This window comes from Danio rerio, chromosome 1, assembly GCF_049306965.1.
Source record: "Danio rerio strain Tuebingen ecotype United States chromosome 1, GRCz12tu, whole genome shotgun sequence".
Taxonomy (NCBI): domain Eukaryota; kingdom Metazoa; phylum Chordata; class Actinopteri; order Cypriniformes; family Danionidae; genus Danio; species Danio rerio.
The window spans coordinates 53,032,034-53,052,500 of NC_133176.1; the positions used below are offsets into that span (position 1 = coordinate 53,032,034).

The 20,467-nt window shown below is 37.3% G+C and overlaps 1 long non-coding RNA gene across 1 annotated transcript in view; it reads left to right on the forward strand.

The window, feature by feature from the left end:
- The window catches only part of LOC137495292 (uncharacterized), a 105,219-nt gene that overhangs the window by 18,783 nt on the left and 65,969 nt on the right, over positions 1 to 20,467 (forward strand). The window contains exons 3-4 of the long non-coding RNA XR_012408221.1: positions 18,043 to 18,196; positions 19,563 to 19,884. This is a non-coding gene — a long non-coding RNA (uncharacterized lncRNA). The remainder of the gene's footprint in view (positions 1 to 18,042; positions 18,197 to 19,562; positions 19,885 to 20,467) is intronic.

Genomic DNA, 20,467 nt, shown 5'->3' on the forward strand with positions numbered 1-20,467 from the left:
TGTGTGTGTGTTTATACAGACAGCGTGTTATAGGCTGTCTGGACTCTGTATATCTGGATCCAGTAGAGCACGGTGGGTAGAAAGCGGAGCGGAGCGGGTCGGTCAGCGGGACAACAAATGCTGAACATAAGTGGGAGCGGTCGGGTTCGGGCCAATACCTGGCTGGTGCGGGCTGGAGTTTTAAAATTTAGTCACGCACAGATCTCTACTTTGAGCGTCCAGAAAAGCGCTAAATAAATTTAAGGAATTATTATTATTATTGTAATAATTATATATAATCTTGTTTTTTTTAATGACAAGAGTGTATGTGTGTTTCCCAGTACTGGGTTGCACCTGGAAGGGCATACGCTGCTTAAAACATGTCGAAATAGTTGGTGGTTCATTGCGCTGTGGGGATCTCTGATGAATCAGAGACTAAGCTGAAGTAAAAAACAAATAAAAAAAAACAAAAAATAGCTGAAACCTGATTAACTTATTAAAATAAATTTAATTAAATTTAAACTTTTTTGTCATATTTGTATACAGTGTATGCTTAGTTTTGTCCATAAAATCAAAATCAGTGAATATCTTTTTTCTTTGTGTTCAGTTAGTGTTAGATAGCATGCATTAATTATTATAAATAACTACAAATAATGAATCTGATTGGTTGTAATCGATATATTGTGCTTAAATCTGACTGAAAAACGCTGCTAATTCATGACAGCATTTCTCCTATAATCAAACATTGAGCTTTTTTTGTAAAATCAGCAAAAATGTGCTGAGCTTTCGACTCCCTAAAGTACAAAAACAAAACAACAAGTACATTTTTGTACCTTATAACCCCTAAATTATAGATATTAGTCCCTTATCAGTACTTTAAAAGTATAGGTTTTAGCTGTTTTACCTTAGGGTAGCATTCAGTGATATTGTTTGAAAGCAGCCTAACTACAGATAGCTCACTACTAGTGTTCAGCCCCAGAAAATCCCTTTAAGATGTTTAAACCTTTGACCGGATACGTATATTAACAGAGACAGGTTAAAAGTAATGCATCATCCTTCAGTTTGAGCGCAGTTATCTTTGAAGCCGATGGTGCTGTCGCTCCAGAGACGGGATCAGATAAGAGTTTACGACTCTACCTGTGGGATGACATTTCATTCATCACTTATTCATAGATGAGAGATCATAGGCGTCATTCTGTGTAAAAACTGAAGAAATTACTGGTTGCTTTCAATTTTTAAGTTCAAATCAAATTAACCTGAGTCGTCGTAAACAGCTTGTTGAACTTAAATACGTTATAAACGTTTGATTAACTTGAGTTATAATGAACATGTTGCCATAATTTATTGATCATGTATTATTTTACACATTGAGATTGAGCTCTGGTGATGCAGTCAGCCATGCATGGAGGGAAATTTAAAGAGATAGTTTACCCAAAAATACTAATTCTGTCATCATTTACTCATTTATTTATAATTTTCTCAAGTCTGTATGATTTCTTTCTTTTTTCTTTTAAGAATTTTAAAAGCCTGTATTTACACGAATTTTTGTAACTAAATTATTTTGCTTATTTTTGGCTAATCGTATATATACATACAGTGCATCTCGAAAGTATTGATAGCGCTTCACTTTTTTCCACATTTTATTTATGTTACAGCCTTGGATTAAATTGATTTATTTCCTTAAAATTCTACACACAATACCCCATAATGACAATGTTAAAAATTTTTTTTTGCATTTTTTTAAAAACCTGATAAATCACATGTACAGAAGTATTCACAGCCTTTGCTCAATACTTTGTTGATGCACCTTTGGCATTAGAGCCTCAAGTCTATTTGAATATGATGCCACAAGCTTGGCACACCTGTCTTTGGGAATTTTAGCCCATTCCTCTTTGCAGTACCTCTCAAGCTCTATCAGGTTGGATGGGAAGCGACGGTGTACAGCCATTTTCCGTTCTTTCCAGAGATGTTCAATAGGATTTAGGTCTGGGCTCTGGCTGGGCCACTCAAGGACATTCACCGAGTTGTTGTGAAGCTACTTCATTGATATTTTGGCGGTGTGCTTTGAGTCATTGTATATGTTGACTTTTTTTTATAGTTAAATCAACTTGACTTGTGTTCTTTTTCTCAACCTAAATCAGGAAATAATACTACAAAACTAAATAAATCCTAAAATTGTAAATTTGTATAACTAAAATATGTAGCTGACACCTGAATAACTTAGTAAACTTAATTCAAATAGCACAACTTTTTGTCGTTTTACAGCGTATGCTTTTATTTGTGCATAAAATGAAAATCAGTGAATATCTTTCTTCTGTTCAGTTAGTGTTAAAAAAACAAGCATTAATTATTAACAATAACTACAAATAATGAATCTGATTGGTTTTAATGGATATTTGACTGATAATGTGCTGAAATCTGACTGAAAAGCACTGCATCTTTTATAGTTGCATCAACTTTATTTGTTTACTTCATCTTAACTTAAATCAGTCAAACTGACTAATACTAAATAATAATAAATACTAAAATAAGTTAAAATTTTTAAAACTAAAAAAATACTCGAAACCTGATTAACTTATTAAACTAAATCAAAATAGCATGACTTCTTGTCATTTACTTTTTTACAGTGTATGCTTGCATTCGTGCTCAAAATGAAATTCAGTAAATATCTTTCTTCTTTGTGTTCAGTTAGTATTAGAAAAAATGCATAAATTATTATAAATAACTACAAATAATGAATCTGATTGGTTTTAATGGATATTTAACTGAAAATGTGCTGAAATCTGACTGAAAAACACTGCATTTTTATAGCTGAATCAACTTAACTTGTGTGCTTAATCTCAACTTAAATCAGTCAAACTGACTAAAATATAACTAAACCCCTAAATAAAAATTAAAATAAGTTAATTTGTATAAGCAAAAACCTGATTAACTTAATAAAATAAATGAAAATAGCATGACTTTTGTCATATAATCTTTTAAAGTGTATATTTATTCTGTGTGTTCAGTTAGTGTTAGAAAACATATGCAAATTACATAGTGTATACAGCATAAACGTTTATATTTAGATTTCACATACATCAAATACCTCATCTGTACAACATATTTAAATATATAGCAAAAATGGCAATTTAATTATATATTTTGTTAATCATCAGATTTATATTCAATCTGTATTAGATATTAGATATAACGACACAAGGATTAGTAAATGATGACATCATTTTTATATTTGTGGGAGCTGTTTCTTTAAGTATCAGGTTTATTTGTTAACATATTTTACATTTTATATCAGTAATTCAGCTCAATCTTTGAGTTCAGAGGAAAAAAAATTATTTAGAATAATTTAAGAAATTCTTGCATATGAGAAACTCAAGCAAGACAACAAAAATGGTGTATTAAGCATATTAGAAACCGTAAAAGACCATATTCATTAGTATAACATGCTTAATCAGTGATAAATTAATATATTATTTGGATGCCAGTCCACTGTTCTCCACTTGAGGGCGCTGTGCATTAAAATGGAGCAGGGAACAAAGAAAAGTAAATCCTTCGTTTTTTATTTCAATTTCAGATCATATTTCCCTCAGAGGATCATTTATTATGAATCTTTTCTAAAAAACAAAAGTTTGATTTAACAAAAGCACATTTAAAATAACAACACAGAGCAAACATCACACGCTCGCATCTCCGGGCCTGTATTAGGAGGAGGTAAAGACCTTAGTCAGTGTTCACTGTGTGGCCGAGATTATACTCCCTCATAATGGAGTTAAATACTGCAGTCAGCAGATGACACCGCGCAGGGCTCAGTATGTTGTACACTGTGGCTTTGGAGCGGAAAGTGTGAATAGAGGGACAGATTTAATGCCCCAGCTCGGGGTGGATTAGCGGGCTAAACTGCAGCCTTCGTCCTGTAGTCTCAGCAAACTCTTGGGGGGGGGGGGGGGGGGGGGGGGGTGCGATAACCGCAGATGCTGAAAAAGGGTCTCACACACAACCCATACGAGACAGGATTATCTCCCGTCCTCCACCACCAACACCAGATCTCATTGCGTATTCCACGTGCCTTTCTTTTGTCCTGTAGGTTGAGTAAGCATCTACACTTGCCTTTTTAAAAAGCACATGCATGTGGCAGAGGGGTGGAAATGGCATCTGGTGTTGGTAATCTAGAGCGATATGGTTTGATCTGTCGCACATATACTGATAAATGACGATGACCGCTGAGTAAGTCAAAAAAAAAAAAGGAAGACAGGCTGAAAAGTGGATTATTATGACAGTACATTGGCGAAGAGTTTATTTTGTACTCTGAATGCTCTAAAAACCCAGTTTGGCTGCATGCTTGAAGAGCTGTCTGTGTGTATGTTTACATGGATATACAGGTGAAGTCAGAATTATTAGCTCCTGAATGATTAGCCCTCTTTTTTATTTTTTCCTGTTTATTCGGATTCGCATGATGGCCAGGGTTTCTGTCTGCCCGGTGACTCTAGCTTTGTTACTAAATGAGAAAACAGCTGTGTTTATGTGCTTTATGAAGGCTGAAAAACAGCGTTGATTCTTTTGGAGCCGTGTCTGAGTCCACTAGATCCTTTCAGAGATGCATCCAGCTCTGTGAGTTCATAAACTCCTCCAGAAACTTAACCTGCACATGATGGAGGCTTTCAGTGGTGCTTCCGACTGAGCCGAACCCAGTTTGATTAACTGTTGTCCGGTGTCGGCAAAAGGATTTCCCCCTGGGACACCAACAACAGGCGCTATGTCATAAGCATGCCCCTCCAAGAGAAATCTTCAAGAGAAATGTCCTCTGAAGGTCAGATTTTTAACATCGAGCTGTTCACCTGATTCACGCGTTAAGAGCGCAAACACGTAAAATGCTAAATCTGTGCCGCGCCATTGGCCCAAATCGCACCGCAGGACGTCTATTCGTACCTTTGCATTGACTTAACATGTAAATCACTCATGCTTGATGCTTCTTCCACGTCTGGTGTGAACGCAGCATAACAATAGTTTGTTCTGTAGACTATTGAAAAGAAAATATAGCTAAAAAGGGTCTAATCATTTTGACCTTAAATGGTTTTTAAAAAATTAAAAGCTTGTTTTATTCTAGCAGAAATGAAACAATTAAGACTTTCTCCAGAAGAAAAAATATTATCCGACATACTGTGAAAATGTCCTTGCTCTGTTAAACATCATTTGGCAAATATTTGTTAAAAAAGAAAAAAATCTAAGGGGGGCTAATAATTCTGACTTTAACTGTATGTAATTGAATCGTTTAGCTTTTTCTGAATTTGACTATATTATGATTCAGCTGTTTACATCGAATATTCCTATCATGCTCTTGTTTTACATCCTAGACATCAAATTGACATTGAAGTAAAAAAAAAAAAAACACGTCAGAAATGCGAATCGGTTTGATGTCAAAATGGCTACAGCCATATAACCCTGCAGCTGGTTACTTACTGACGCTAAGCAGGGCTGAGCCAGGTCAGTACCTGGCTGGGAGACCACATGGGAAAACCAGGCTGCTGTTGGAAGTAGTGTTAGTGAGGCCAGCAGAGTGTGCTCGGAGTCCTAATGCCCCAGTATAATGAAGGGGACACTATACTGTCAGTGAGTACCATATTTGGGATGAGGCGTAAAAACTGAGGCCCTGACTCTCTTTGATCATTAAAAATCTTATGACACTTCTTGTAAAGAGTAGGGGTGTAACCCAGGTGTCCTGGCCAAATTATCTTTATCGGCCCTTCTTTGTCCAGTTAGATTAAATTGCTGGATTCCCACAAAGGGAAATATTCATCATATGTTCTCTGATATTTTGTGATTCACATTTTTGTAGATAGAGTAAACCTGTTAAACTACTATCAGACTTCAATCCACACAGCGAACAACACATCTACATACCTTTCTGAGAACTAAACTGACATTCCAATCGTTCATTAGAAAAGTGTATTGTCTTGTGTTAATGTCAGAATATTGTTGTCTATGTAAACACACTAATCCAGGTCTAATCTGTCAGACATACACAGATAAATGTTGATGACCACTGAACAACAGCCCAAAAAAGCAAAAAGAGCTGAAAACTGGATTATGGCAGTGCATTGGCGTGAGTTGACTGGCTTTATTTCCTAAACGCTCCAAAAACCCAGTTTGGCTTCAGTGCAGGGAAGAGCTTTCTATATGTGTGTGTGTGTGTGTGTGTGTTTGTGAAGGATCGAAATGGAAACTTTCAGGCATCCGAGATAATCTTTGAGGCAGACGCGACAACATTTCACTTTACTTTGCGCTTTAAAAGCTAATTACGGTATCATTCAGAGGGGGATAATTCTCCATGGACAGTCTCCACTGAAGCAGAGTGCGGCTAGTAATGCGCTTCCGCCGCACTTGCTGCCTAAACCCAATTATGATGATTTTATACATGATTAGCGAATAGTGAGCTAGACATGAAAATATGACTAATTGTGGGTTATTTCGAGAGTATGGATGTCTGTCTCGGGCTAATCTGAGCACACTCATAAACCTGTAGCCACAGGCCTGTCTGCACGTCCTTACACAGAATGAACCACATGTGCACTGCAAAAACAATATTCTGCATGAGCAACCCTGCTCTTTTTAATTTGATGTTTGACGTAATCTTAACTGACACATGAAGAGAGGGTGGGGCATAGAGTAGCTCCTCCCCTTTTAAAAAAAGCCAATAGGGTTTTGTTTTAATCACAGCTCTGCCACTGAGGGTGATTGAGCTTAAGCGCATCCAATGAAAAGCAAATGAGAAGTGTCTTGAAGGGGGCGGGCCATGTTAGATACTAGAGAGCATCTGATTGGTCAAGATTTGATGAGAAACTGTAGTATTGGATGTGACGTGGAAAAAAAATTGTTGATCCATTTAGGTGGAAGTGGCGAAATGCAAGCTTTGGATGTTTATAGCAGTTTTATATCTACTAAACATGAACTCTGTCACTGTTTTGGAGCACATAAGCTTATAGATATCCATCTGAAAACCTTTATTTTAATTTCACAGGACCTTTAAGGTTTTAAAAGAAGTCCCAAATGCTTACCAATGCTGCATTTATTTGTTGGATTATTACAATCTAAAATAACCATTTTTGAATTCAAATATCAGTAAAAATCCAATTTATTAATTTATTTAAGTCTTACATTAAAGTATTTTAAGCCATAAATCAAACCAAGAAGCTTCACAGAAAACCATTAAAAAGTCATTAACCATTAAAAGCCTTTATTTAAATAAATAGTATATGAAAATCCCCATCAAACAAGGAAAAAGTACTGGAAAGTTACAGAAAAATTGCGAGATCCAAGTACGGATTTTATGAAGAAGCAAAGTGCAATGATATTTCAAGTTAATTGCATATATAAACACACAGATTTGAAGGGCACCTATTTTACCCCTTTTTCAAGATTTAAGATGAGTCTTTTGTGTCTCCAGAATGTGTTTGTAAAGTTTCAGCTCAAAACACCCGTCAGATATTTATTAACCCTTTCAGAATTTTGGAAATTTTTTGCTTTGAGCACATTGTAGCTGTTTTTGTGGCCTGTGCCTTTAATGCAAGTTAAAGTTGGCAAAGATAAAATAAATCAGCTAATAGAAATGAGTTATTAAAACTATCATGTTTAGAAATGTGTTGAGAAAATCTGCTCTCCGTTAAACAGAAATTGAAAAAAATAAACTTATTTATTATTTATTATTTTTTTTTCATTATATATTTATAAGCATTCAATGTACATATATATATATATATATATATATATATATATATATATATATATATATATATATATATATATATATATATATATATATATAATTACAGTATTATTGTTATTATACAAATAATATTCTAAATAAATAACAGAAATAAATCCCAAATGTAAATCTAGACAAAATTGAAGTGATGCTAAGATAATTTAAGAAATCTTTTGCATGAATATTATTTTTACTTTAATAAAATTCTCTAGACATTTCAATAGAATGCAAAAAAATGTTTTATAGAATTACCTGTTGTGTGTTTTTTGAGAAATTGTTATAACTTTTCTTAAAAATCAAGTTTACAGACAATAAAATTATTCTGCCTCTAAAGAAGCTCAAATGATGATGTCAAGGTTTTGGAAGTTTCTGATTGGCTAGTTGGCAACATTTGAGTTCATTGGAGGCACAACTGTAGAATAGTATTTAAGGAAAACCTCAAACACACTGCTTCCTTGTGTGACAACATGGGAAAATCAACAAGCCAGAATCAACAAAAAAGCCAGATTACAATTTGCTGAATTACACTGGGAAAATATTTTTTGGAGACATGTCCTGCGGTCTGATGGAACTAAGATTGAACTGTTTGGCCATAATGACCAGTGTTACATTTGGGGGGACAAAGGGGAAAGCTTACAAGCCTAGGAACACCATGCCAACTGTGAAGTATAGGGGTGGCAGCATCATGTTGTGGGGCTGTTGTGCTGCATGAGGGACTGGTCCACTGCACAGCATAGATGGCATCATGAAGAAAGAACATTATGTAGAAATACTGAAGCAACATCTCAAGACATCAGCCAGGAAAGACGTCAGCAATTACAACTTGGCCACAAATGGGTCTTCTTAACAGACCATGACCCTAAGCATACTGCCAAATTAGTTAAAATGAGCTTTAATGACAACAGAGTGAATGTTTTGGAGTGGCCATCACAAAGCCCTGATCTCAATCCTATAGAAAATTTGTGGGCAGAGTTGAAGAAACCCTGTGCAAGCAAGACAGCCTACAAATCTGACTCAGTTACACCAATTCTGTCAGGAGGAATGAGTCAAAATTCCTGCAAACTATTGTGAGAAGCTTGTGGAAGGATATCCAGAACATTTGACCAAACTTATACAGTTTAAAAGCAAAGCTAAAAAATACCAAGGAAATGTGTGTAAACTTATGACTGTCTAGAAATTAATAAAAAATTCTCAAATTCTTTCATTATTCTGGCATTTAGCAAATGAAAATCATTTAGGTAATTCTAACGGACCAAACATAGTAAACATTTAGTATGATTTACCATCAGACATTTAAAAAAATGGATATGTTCCTTTTTTTAGGTGTATGTAAACTTCTAGTTTCAACTGTACTTTAATTGCCCACTTTAATAACTCGCCGTAATCTTTCGCCTGAGCTATGAGAACACAAATACTGATTAAAAACAACTTAAACTTGACTCTCACCGCCCGCCCTCGCCTGGCAATTCCTCGTGTCTCCTCCGATCTGGCCCGGAGACCTTGTGGATATCGATCTGCGCACTTACAATGACTTTGGCAAGCATAAACAAACAGTCGGAGCTCCTCACGCACACTTCCAAACACCAGCTCCCACATCCCTAACCACAATCCACAGGGTGGAGGACCCCGAACACACACAGCCAGATCCGCAGACTGTGTGGATGCTCCAATGTTTATGTTTTGCAGATTAGCGATGATGAAAGAATTCCTTTTCATGTCCTGACTCGAAGATCCCTCGTACACACACACACACACACACACACACACAATCTGCACACTCACACACACACATACACACACAACCTGCACACAACCAAATGCCACACACATGTACACAAATCAAATTCCTTATACAAACACACACAACACTTGCAACACACATGCAAAACAAACAAACAAACAAACACCACACAGACACACACAAACACACCTTACACACACACACACACACACTTTACACACACACACATACAATCCGCACACACAATCCGCACACTCCTACACACACATACACACACACACAACCTGAACACACACACACACATACACACTCAAACACAGCCAAATGCCACACACATGTACACAAATCAAATTCCTTACACAAACACACACAACACTTGCAACACACATGCAAAACAAACAAACAAACACCACACAGACACACACAAACACACCTTACACACACACACACACACTTTACACACACACACACACTTTACACACACACACATACAATCCGCACACACAATCCGCACACTCCTACACACACATACACACACACACAACCTGAACACACACACACACACACACATACACACTCAAACACAGCCAAATGCCACACACATTTACACAAATCAAATTTCATACACAAACACACACAACACTTAACAACACAAGAAAAACAAACACACACCACACAGACACACACATACACACTTTACACTTACACACACTTTACACACCCACACTTTACACTCACACACACACACACACCGCATGCACACACAACCAAAATACCTCAAACACACACACTCAGACAAACTGAATTCTACACACACCGCATACACACACAACCAAAATATCTCACACAAGCACACACACACACACAACCTGATTGCCACACACAGGGACAAACTAAATTCTACACACACCGCATACACTCACAACCAAAATGCCTCACACACACACACACACGTGCACAAACACACACACACACACACCAAACTTCAACACGTTATATACACACATACAACCCCAATTGCCACACACATGCACACACACACACACACACACACACACACAACCTAAAGGCCACACAACTATCTTGAATACTACACACATACAAACACTCACGCACACAAACAAACACACCACACACAAGCAGACAACTAAAATGCTGTACGCAAACACACATCCCACCCGAATGCCACTCACAAAAACACAAACACACACACACACACACACACACACACACACACACACACACTGGACTGATTTCACTGAATCAGACCTCCGTGATCTCTGCTCTTCTGTCTTGTTGAGCTAGAGTTGCTGCTGGTGGTGATTTTTTGATTTGTCTTTATGCCGTCTCCTGATCTTCTTCTTTCTGTGTGTGTGTTTGTGTGTGTGTGTGTTGATGTTAAGGCTTTTATTGTTCTCCATCAGCGTGACTGTGCTCTCTTTCAGCCATATGTTTGGCCTGATTTCTGTTCGTTCTGTTTTTTTTGTTGTTGCTTTGTGGTGACGGGGATTATGATGTGATTTATTCATGTTGGGCCTTCCATGCCAGGAGCCTCGCTATCTTATACTGCTACCCTACTGAAACGACCAGCACTGGCATGTGCAGTTAAAGTCAGCATTATTAGCCCCCTATATATATTTTCACCACAGCGAAATGAACCACTGACTTATGCAGCATATTTTTTACAAACCAGATGCCCTTCCAGCTGCAACCCATCACTGGGAAACATCCATACACACTCATTTACACACATACACTATGGCCAATTTATCATACCTAATTCACCTGAACCGCAGGTCTTTGGACTGGAAATCGGAGGAAACCCACACCAATATGGGGAGAACATGCTAACTCCACACAGAAATGCCAAATGAGCGAGCCAGGGCTTGAACCAGTGACCTTCTTGCTGTTTGGCGATCGTTCTACCCACTGCACTACCGTGTAACCCACAGTCATTATTCTGCATCTTTTTATTGTTTCAATGCCTTCTTGTTGTCCCAGACTTGTTTTTCTCTATGCAATACAAAATAAGATATTTTGAAACATGTTTTGCGTTGTACGAAAGCCCAAATTTAGTTTGGTTTAAGTGTAAATAATGTAAATTTGTGCTTTTGCCAATTAATTTTTTTAAATATTAATATTTTTATTTATTTTATATTAATATTTTGTATTAATTATTTAGTTTATATTTGCATATTTCTTTAATATTTAAATTTAGTTTTAGTTTATTTTTCCTTTTTTTTCTAATAATTTGAGTCATTCAATTTAAGTATAATAAAACAAACAAACTCTGTTAGAAAAAATGTTAAAAGAATTAAGAAATTCTGCCTCATATATGTGTTGTATCTGCCTAAAATATTTTTTATGTCATTTAATAATGTATTTTTATTCTCTTTTAATATTGACAAATGTTAAACAAATAATAAAGTTTCTGTTGTTTTTTTTCTTAGTAAAACAAAAATAAGACTTTTCCATAAATATTATTTCATTTTATTATGAGTTTAATTTTAACTTATTTGTTAATTTTTTTTTAAATCAAATTTATTTCTATGTATCTATTCATTTTAGTAATGCAACTGCAAAAAAGAGAAAACAAATTGATTAAAATATTGTCTTGGAATATTTTAAATGAATTTTATTTATTTATTTGTTTGTTTATTTATTTATTTATTTATTTATTTATTTATATTTTTTATTCAATTATTCAAAACAATCATTAGCTTTTAAAAAATGTATATTTTTATGTTCCACAGAAGGAAGAATCACGCTGGTTCATTCATTCATTGATTTTATTTTCAAAAATTTTCCAATTCATTTTCATTTTCTTTTGCGCCACCGCACTGCCCACAATGGTTCAAAACAACATATTTATTTGCTTGTTTGTTTGAGTAAACTGTATCTATAAGAAACATCACCTGATATCTTTGAAACCAATATTTTTGCATGATTTTAGATGGAGGCAACACAGCAAGAAGGTCACTGGTTCGAGCCTCGGCTGGGTCAGTTGGCATTTCTGTGTTTGCATGTTCTCCCGGTGTTGGTGTGGGTTTATTCCGGGTGCTCCGGTTTCCCCCACAAGTCCAAACACAAGCGCTTTAGGTGAATTGAATGAACTAAACTGTCCGTAGTGTATGAGTGTGAATGAATGTGCATGGATGTTTCCCAGTATTGGGATGCAGCTGGAAAGGCATCCACTGTGTAAAACATATGCTGGAATAGTTGGTGGTTCATTCCTCTGTGGATGATTAAAGGGACTAAGCCAAAGGAAAATGAATGAATGGATGAATGTAGATGGAGTAGATGTGGCGCCGATCATTCGCAGCAAAGACATTGTGACACCGGACACGCAGACGCACTGTAAATAATACAGGCGTCTCACTGTAAATATACGATTTGTTGTCATTGTAGAGCACTTTGTTGATTATAATGGGATAAAAGGGTTTTAGTATTGTCACATTGCTCAATTTCTGTACTTAATTTATTCAGAATTTACATAACAGTTTTGTTTTTCATGCTGTCAAGAGGGCTGATGTGTAGCTGATTTACTGATGGATAAAGCAGTGATTCAATCAATTCAGCAACAGTTTGCAGCTTGTTTTGGGTGTGTGGCTTACATAAAGAATACGGCATGTTCTTTCCATGGGAAAAACTATGATAAATGATGGTAAAATAAGTATTAAAAATAGTCCAAATTGGGGGCAGCACGGTGGCTCAGTGATTAGCACTGTCGCCTCTCAGAAAGAAGTTTGCTGGTTCGAGACAGTTGTCGTTTCTGTCTGGAGTTTGCATGTTCTCCCTGTGTTGGTGTGTAGGGAATGTGGTGGGCGGGTCATTCCGTTCTTTTGTAAACGCTGTTGGTTGGGTTTAGGGAATGTGGTGGGCGGGTCAGTTCGTGCTTTTGAAAACACTGTCGGTTGGGTTTAGGGAATGTTGTGGGCAGGTCAGTCTGTGTATTTGAAAACTGGGTTGGGTTTAAGGTAGGTAGTGGGTGGGTCAATCTGTGCTTTTGAAAACACTGTCGGTTGGGTTTAGGGAATGTGGTGGACGGGTCAATCGGTGCTTTTAAAAACTCTGTCGATTAGGTTTAGGGAAGGGGATGAGTGGGTCAATCTGCTTTTGAAAACACTATCGGTTGGGTTTAGGGAATGTGGTGGGCGGGTCAGCCCATGCTTTTGAAAACACTGTCGGTTGGGTTTAGGGAATGTGGTGGGCAGGTCAGTCTGTGTATTTGAAAACTGGGTTGGGTTTAAGGTAGGTAGTGGGTGGGTCAATCTGTGCTTTTGAAAACACTGTCGGTTGGGTTTAGGAAATGTGGTGGACGGGTCAATCGGTGCTTTTAAAAACTCTGTCGATTAGGTTTAGGGAAGGAGATGAGTGGGTCAATCTGCTTTTGAAAACACTATCGGTTGGGTTTAGGGAATGTGGTGGGCGGGTCAGCCCATGCTTTTGAAAACACTGTCGGTTGGGTTTAGGGAATGTGGTGGGCAGGTCAGTCTGTGTATTTGAAAACACGGTTGGGTTTAAGGTAGGTAGTGGGTGGGTCAATCTGTGCTTTTGAAAACACTGTCGGTTGGGTTTAGGAAATGTGGTGGAAGGGTCAATCGGTGCTTTTAAAAACTCTGTCGATTAGGTTTAGGGAAGGAGATGAGTGGGTCAATCTGCTTTTGAAAACACTATTGGTTGGGTTTAGGGAATGTGGTGGGCGGGTCAGCCCATGCTTTTGAAAACACTGTCGGTTGGGTTTAGGGAATGTGGTGGGCGGGTCAGCCAATGCTTTTGAAAACACTATCGGTTGGGTTTAGGGAATGTGGTGGGCAGGTCAGCCAATGCTTTTGAAAACACTATCGGTTGGGTTTAGGGAATGTGGTGGGCGGGTCAGCCAATGCTTTTGAAAATACTGTCGGTTGGGTTTAGGAAACGTGGTGGGCGGGTCAATCTTCTTTTGAAAACACTGTCGGTTGGGTGGTGGTGGATTAACGCGAGAACAGCAAGCACGAATGTCACTCGCTAAACAAATTTGAGATCTGAAAAAGCGTACATAGCAACCTCTGGTGGATTCACAAAAACTGCAAAAAAAAAAAAAAAAAAAAAAACATACTTCCATGAGCGTCTTTGGTGTTCTCCGGAAATGTATGCATGGGTAAATATTAATAATGAGCCTGGGTTGAAAATTTCCTTTATCATGAGGAAACATCAACACTGTACAAATTGCAGGGTTCCACACAATTCATTCATGCTGTACTAACACAAATTGATTAGATTAACAGATTTAAGTGTATTAAACATAAAACAATGGAGTTGTCCCCCAAAAATCCTAAAATTTTGTTTTCAGCTCATTTTAAATAAGCAGCCTGAACATGCTGCAAAAATCTTTTTTATTTAAGTAAATGATTATGTTTTATTTCTTGTTTGAATACTGAATGAGTTTGTAGTTTGCTCTTCATCTGATTCAGTTTTTCCCTCTTTTAATGTATTTTGGATTAGGGGATCCCGTGGTCGAGGAAGGACGTGCTCAGGCAATTTGTTTCCCATTATTTTAATGTAAGGAAGATCTTCTTCCAAACAAAACAGGATTGCTGGCGGCTGAGCGGCTCTCGGAGTCTCGATCTGAAGAGTCACACTCAAACTCTGAGTCATATTTAAGCGGCAAGATAAGTCGAAGAAACGACACAGAACATTAATCATTAAACGTTAGATCCCTGGGGCTTCTATAAATCACTTGGAGGCCTTTCACCGACCGTTAAACAGCGCGTGGAAGAGCCAAGCTGTAATTCCTGCACTCACGTATTATTGTTTTTGCTGAATACACTGTAATGAAGCAATGACAGCATTATACAAGCAGATGGAAAGGATGTACGTTTGTGTTTCTCATATTGAGTTATGTTATATTTTAGGGCAGCATGTTGGCTCAGTGGTTAGCACTGTTGCCTCACAGCAAGAAGGTCCCTGGAGTCCTGGCGGGGTCAGTTGGCATTTCTGTGTGGAGTTTGCATGTTCTCGCTATGTTGGCGTGGGTTTCATCCAAGTGCTCCAGTTTCCCCTCGGATGTTTTTCACATATCCACTGTGTAAAACATATCCTGGAATAGTTGGTGGTTCATTTCGCTGTGGTGAACCCCCGATAATTAGCGACTAAGCCGAAGGAAAATTAATGAATTTACAACCTTTTTTACATTATGACCCACTGTATGTATATAATGCTAACAATTACATCAAAGTTTATGTTTGGAAAATAAGCTAAAAATGCTTTAAATATTTAATAATGATGATTAAAATAATAATATTAATAATAATAATATTAATAATAATAATAATATTAATAATAATAATAATAATAATAATAATAATAATAATAATAAAAATAATAATTATTATTATTATTATTACATTTGTTTGATTTTGACATTACTTTTTAGAAAAAATTGATTCTTATTGTTTCTTTTTAATTATTCAAAGTTAGATGCGAACCAAACGATTTTTCATGACTTTATTGCATTTATTAATACTGCATGTCAAATTTTTCCGCATGTTGATTATAACATGGGTGTCTGTTTCTTTATTTATTTATTAGTTTGTTTGTTTGTGTATTTGTTTTAATCTATTAACATTTTATCTAATATTAATTTAAAAATTGGTTTGTTTGGCTTGTTTGTTTGTTTAAATCTAATAATATTTATATTATTAGGCGCAGTAGGTAAAGCTGTCGCCTCACAGCAAGAAGGTTGCTGGTTCGAGCCTCGGCTGGGTCAGTTGGCGTTTCTTTGTGGAGTTCGCATATTCTCCCTGCGTTCGCGTGGGTTTCCTCCGGGTACTCCGGTTTCACCCACAGTCCAAAGACATGCAGTACAGGCTAAATTGTCCATAGTGTATGTGTCTGTTTCCCAGTGATGGGTTGCAGCTGGAAGGGGATCCGCCGCATAAAAAAAAATGCTGGATAAGTTGGTGGTTCATTCCACTGTGGCGACCCCAGATTAACAAAGGGACTAAGCCGAAAAGAAAATGAATAAATGAATATTACATGGAAGGCATCACGGTGGTGCAGTGGGAAGCACGATCACCTTACAGCAAAAAGGTCCCTGGAGTCCTGGCTGGGTCAGTTGACATTTCTGTGTAGAGTTTGCGTGTTCTCCCTGTGTTGCTGTGGGTTTTCTCTGGGTGTTCTAGTTTCCCCCACGGGTCTTCCAAAGACATGCGCTATTGGTGAATTGGGTAAGCTAAATTGTCCGTAGTGTATGTGTGTGAATGAGAGTCTATGGTTGTTCTAGTGATGTCTTGCTGCTGGAAGGCATCCGCTGTGCAAAACATATGCTGGTTAAGTGCTGTGGTGACCCCAGATTAATAAAGGGACTAAGCCGGAAAAAAATGAATGAATGAATGAAGTTGGTGGTTCATTCCACTGTGGCGACCACTGATTAATAAAAGGGACTAAGCTGAAAAAAAATGTAAAAGTTCAACGTTAGATACGAACCACAATTTTGACTAATTTCAAGTTTTCCGTATGTTGATTATAACACAAGTTTCTGTTTGTTTGTTTATTAATTAATAAGTTTATTAATTTATTTTAATCTATTAACATTCTGTCTATTATTGATAAAAAATCTTTTTTTTGTAATTAAGTTGTGTTTGTTTGTTTGAATCTAATATTAATTAATATATCTCAAATGGATCTTTTATTTATCTGAATCTTATTTAATACTATATGTTTTTACATTTTCTAATTTATAATTATGAATGGGTTATATTTATTTAGTCTCTTTTACTATCTAATTTTATTATTATTGTCTAATTTTACTATTATTTTTACTTACTTTTTTTTAAACAAAAATAATAATTTGGCTAAACTTTTTGGTTTGTACTTTGAACTTTGAATTTGGTTTAAACTAAGTATATAAAATGAGCTAAAACAACTTAATTCTTGAGGGGTTTTTTCAAAGCAAATTTAATGTTTATTGTTCAATCAACCTAAAACTGTAAAAACAATAAAGTTAACTTAATCGATTTGTGGTGGGATGACATGAAGGGATTGTGTGGAACTCAGCATTTTTTTACACTAAAAAAATATTTTCACTGCTTGTTGAAACTAATTTAAAATGAGCTCGATCAACACAAATCTTGGGAATTATTTTTGGACGACTTAATTGTTTTATGTTTAATCCACAAATTTGTTAAATTAACTTAATAGATTTGTGTTGGAACAGCATGAATGAATTGTGTGGAACCCTGCAGTTTTTACAGTGTACAGTGTATACTCGTGTATAAATGGTGTTTAAGGTTTATTTATTTATCTTAAAATAGTGAATTATTTATTTTAGTCTTTTATTTCATTTTATTAAGTCAATAATTAATGAATTGTGGTTTATTTAAACCAAAAAAAAATTGCAAAACATTCCCACAGACCAGCGCTCCCTAAACTTTGGCTGCTCATACAGTAAATGAGAGATTGTTTGCATTTAGCACTGTTTTGTAGAGAATTATCAGTCTGTGCTCCTCATAGTCTGTTTGTCATGCGTGTATTGAGGCTTTTTTCCAAGAAGTTTATCTCTGGTTTGTCCTAACACTGTCAGGCTTGAGACATCTCCGTCCCTCAGGCCTGTATTGGGGGTTCTGATCTCTGCAGTTCTGGCCCAAAGGCAGCGAGCGCTGGTCTGCGGTCGACCTGTGATATATGAGCTCCAGCAGGTGCTGCTCTGACACTCAGCCTGAAGCAGGAAAGCAGAGGTGATTTACACGGAACGCACACACACACACACGCACACACGCACACACACACACGCACACACACACACACACACACACACATACACGTTTACCTGCAGAACACTAACGCCCCATTCACACGAGGCGTCAGAGTCAATGCTTCCCATTCTCTTTGAATGGATGACGTCAGGTAATGCCGAACTGCATTGTGGATCCGTCGACGCTGCTTCAGAGGCATTGCTCGCTGCAAAAGTTGGGACTTTCTCAACTTTTTAAGCGGCGACGGAAGCGTCAGCCAATCAGATCGCTGTATGCATATACACAACTCAGACTGTGGCCTATTGCTGACTAATTTCATTGGCTAACGCTGCTATGACGATCGCGTCAGCCAACTTCAGACACGCCCTCTGTCAAGCGTTGACGCTGAAGCCCCGTGTGAATGGGGCGTGATTCTGGAAGCTTCTGAGTCACTCACTGATCATCAACACTAGAATAACATCATGTCATCATCTATCTGTCTATCTATCTATCCTGTCTGTCTGTCTGTCTGTCCTCTCTGTCTGTCTGTCTGTCTGTCCTGTCTGTCTGTCTGTCTGTCTCTTTGTCTGTCTGTCTGTCTGTCTCTGTCTATCTTTTTGTCTGTCTGTCTGCATCTGTCTGTCTATCTATTTGTCTGTCTGTCTGCCTGTCTTTCTATGCTGTCTGTCTGTCTATCTCTTTGTCTGTCTGTCTGTCTGTTTGTCTGTCTATCTATTTGTCTGTCTGTCTGTTTGTCTGTCCTGTCTGTCTATCTATTTGTCTGTCTGTGCTGTCTGTCTATCTGTCTGTCTGTATGTCTGTGTGTGTGTCTGTCTGTCTATCTATGTCTGTCTGTCTTTCTGTCTGTCTGTCTATTTGTCTATCTGTCTGTCTGTCTGTATTTGTCTGTCTGTCTGTCTATCTGTCTGTATTTGTCTGTCTGTCTGTCCTGTCTCCCATTTTGCCTGTTTGTCTATCTATCCTGTCTGTTTATGTGTCTGTCTGTCTGTCTGTTTATCTGTCTGTCTATCTGTGCTGTCTGTCTGTTTGTCTATCCTGTCTGTCTGTTTATTACGTTATAAAATGAGTTATTTTTAACCATATCAGAATCATATGTTGTCATGTCATCAGTGTAGAAGTGTACAGTTTAAATACTGGTTGTCTTAATCTGTTAAGCTAAATCAAATGAACCTTATGAGTCATTTGAACTCATATTACAATAAACTGACTTAAAACAACATCCGTAACTAATAAAGTTAAGTTAGAACATGATTAACTTAGTTAAAAACGTTTTGTTGTCACGACTAATTGATCTGTATTACAGTGTATGCATGTCTTTCACTTAACACTCTGTTCTTTTGCCTTTCAGAAAAAACTAAAACACGTGTACAGTCAGTGCATCTCACTGCAGCATCTACGGCTTGAATCAGTAGAAAAAGGCGGATGTGTTTTTCCTCCAGTGTCGTCCCTGATGGCCCTGCCTGTGACCCCTGCGTGTGTTCCTGTCCAGGAGCTGAACCGTGGCCTGAGTGCCCTTATCTTGGTCAAACTGGGCGGCGGGGGACTCTTTGAACACACACACTCATGTCCAGATGAAATCAGCCAGCGGACTGCAGGATCCATCATCATTCTCTCCAAAGCCTTTCCCAGCAGGCTTTACCGTTGAAGAGGAACCAGTCCATGACCATCAGGTCACGTAGCGCTTTTCTACCTCCAGTTTTAAGAAATGTTTTATCTTTTATTTGCTGATCTGTTCTTGTTGATAACCTGGTCAAACAAGCTCCAGGGAGCCAATCATGGTTTTTGCAGCTTTGACTGAAACATAAATAGAATAATCGAGGAAGCAATAGGATATCAAAACTGCTGCCCTGAGATTTTTATCCTCCCTTCCCTCTTTTAGGCGGTTTTGCAGAAGTGAGAATTGAATATGAGAAGGATAATGTATACAGTCAGATGATCATTAATGCAAAGAAGACGATGAGGGTCGACACAAACGGTTACATTTTTAATAATTAACTCATTTAATTATTGATCAAATATTGATAAATATTGATTAAGCTGAATATTGGTTTGAGTTTGATTAGGCTGTAAGAAAGTGTTGCAGTATCTTTCTCTCCATTCACCCATCCATCCATCCGTCATCCATCCAACTAAGTGTTCTTTGGGTCTATCCGTCCATCTATTTATCCATCCATCTACACATCCACCCATCCATCCTTTAATCCATCCATCTGTCTATCTGTCTATCCATCCATCCACCCATCCTTTTATCTG